The sequence below is a fragment of the Nansenia antarctica genome (genome assembly GCF_963989245.1).
Source record: "Nansenia antarctica genome assembly, chromosome: 1".
Lineage (NCBI taxonomy): Eukaryota > Metazoa > Chordata > Actinopteri > Argentiniformes > Microstomatidae > Nansenia > Nansenia antarctica.
The window spans coordinates 41,292,431-41,294,930 of NC_137674.1; the positions used below are offsets into that span (position 1 = coordinate 41,292,431).

The following is a 2,500-nucleotide window of genomic DNA, read 5'->3' on the forward strand; positions in this document are numbered from 1 at the left end:
AGCGATAACATCACAGTTTATACAGTATGTACGGCCTCAGGTGTCTAGTAAAATACTCTTGAACCTGAACTGTACAGGGGAGGGTGCTGAAGGTAGGCATCGGAGGACGGCCTCATTGTAAGTGCATGGGACGGAATGAGGAACGGTGTCAAACAGGTGTTAACCGAGCGAGTCGTGGTAAAGCGGGGTGAAGTCACGCAGGTGGCTGCAGATAGGAAGTAGCGCAGGGAAGTGGCAGTCACAGAAAAAGGTGTTCATCTACCTTATATTGGAAGCGTGGCGACAGAGCGGGCCTCCTTTGTGTGTGTGAATTGATGTGTCTATGTGCATGTGCGTATGTGTGTGTGTGTGCGCGTGTGTGTGTGTGTGTGTGTGTGTGTGTGCTTGTGCTTGTGTGTGTCAGATAATACAACAACAGAAGAGCAGTGTGTGTGGTGTAGAAGTGGTGGAACTCCCAGGTGGGCATCTTTTCTGTTAGGGCCCGGTCGCCTCTTGTGTCTATAAGGTACACAACAACCGAGAGTGCTGGACTACAAAGAGACGATTGTAGCCGCGTGTTGAAAGGTGAGGATGGAATTTCAAAATGGAGGGTGAACAAGGGGAGGGGTGTCGAGAGAGAGAAAGAGAGAGAGAGTGAAAGAGAGAGAGAGAGAGAGAGAGAGAGAGAGAGAGAGAGAGAGAGAGAGAGAGACGGAGAGAGTGACGGAGAGAGTGTGGTTTTGTGCGCCTACCGCGAGTGTCTTATTTATCTAGGTAACAGAATCTAGCCAGCAGATCTGCAAGGCTTTATGCTTTCGTGGCCGTGCAAATACCTCTTTCTGTCAGCTCTCCTACCCTTCCCTCCCTCCTTTTCTCCTTCCCTTCCTCTTTCTCTGTCTATTCTCCCTTTCTCACTGTATTTCTCCACCCTCTGTCCATCTTTCTCACCATCTTCTCTTCTTCCACTTTCTCCCCTTATTTCTAGTTCTCTTTCAATCTCTCTCTCTTTCATACCCTCTATTTTATCTCTTACCCTCTCAATCCTCTCTCTCTCTCTCCGTCCCCTCTCTCCCTTTCATCCATGCTCACCATCCCCATCTCTTGACTGCATATTACAGTTTCTCTCGATTGTATACACACAATGTAACTATGCACACAAGCCTGAAAACTTGAAGCTCATGTATCAACAACTAGACTCCAGACTGCTAAACTCTAAGCACAATCCCATCGCTTTCAGTCAAATAGAAGTTATAAATCACATTTCGGCAAAAGTCTAAGCACAAATCACCTCATTTAGCACACTTTGTTCACCTGGAAAACACTGGCCAAAACAATGCCACACCCTAATTACCAATTTGTCTGACTCACTTCTCACCTGTTCAAACTCAATTGGCAAAAAACTTCAATCATGTGTCAGAGCAAAAAAAGGCCTCAGGTGATCTACTGTGATGGGGGGGAAATGGAGCAGCATGGAGAACATAGAGGAAGAGGAAGAGGAAGAGTGAGAGCAGGAGGAGGTTGAGGAAGAGGAAGGCGAGCCAATATTTCTAATGAAATCTGCGCAACTTTGGTTGACCATGTACTCAATCATGGCCTAACAATGACCAAAGCTGGGCAGCGAGTCCAAACAAATTTAAACTGCTTCATGGTAGCCTCAGTTATCTTGCATTTAGAGATGAGAATAGGTAAGTAACCACTTCAGTAGTCTTCTATACTCTCTACAGTAACTACACTAATGTAACTCTGGCATGATCAGGATTGGAGGCAGGATGCAGACTTATTTTCATGTAGATCTGTTTCACCGCCAATATATATATATATATCTTTTTTTGTGGCCACATCCAATGTCCATCCATCCTATTCTGATACAATGATTGTGTCAATGCAATATTTTATGATATATTCACAGTATTGTATTACAGTATGGCAACAGTCTTTATATTGTATGTATATGTACCATAAAATTACAACCTATTTTGGGACAAAAAAAACAACCTGTAAACTTAAAAAAAAGGAGAAAAATGAAAAAAAAATGTACGCAATTTTATACATTTTAATAATGTAACATGGCCTCATGAAGCCAATTTTTTTTTTTAATATAACACGTGTATTACATTTGCATACCAGTGTTTAACTGATGCTCTATAAGAGATGTGAGATCATATGATAGCTGTTTGTATCGTTTTGGTGGAAAGAATCCGTTTTGAGAAGAGATTTTGGAGTTTCAATTTTGTGTTTAGAGTTTTGAGAAATTGAGATATCATTTCAGGAAACGTGTTTAAACGATCGGGAAAAACTGTAATAGCACTGACTTTTCTGCACGGTTCCAGCCCTTGACATGCAGATTTATCAAAATGTCTGCCACTTGACACTGTGAGTGTGTGTTCGTGTGTGTGTGTGTGTGTGTGTGTGTGGAGAGAGGGCTATGCCAGGTGTGTGGTCGCTGCAGCAATCAGGGGGAACAGAAAAAGAACTGGCTCTACAGTAATACAAACGTCGGTACCCCCCCTGAGGTCTGCTC

General features: G+C 43.2%; 1 protein-coding gene across 1 annotated transcript in view; it reads left to right on the forward strand.

The window, feature by feature from the left end:
• Window positions 1–2,500, forward strand: part of bcl11ba (BCL11 transcription factor B a) — a gene marked incomplete at both ends in the record, with an annotated part of 54,379 nt that overhangs the window by 14,455 nt on the left and 37,424 nt on the right. The window lies entirely within an intron of this gene.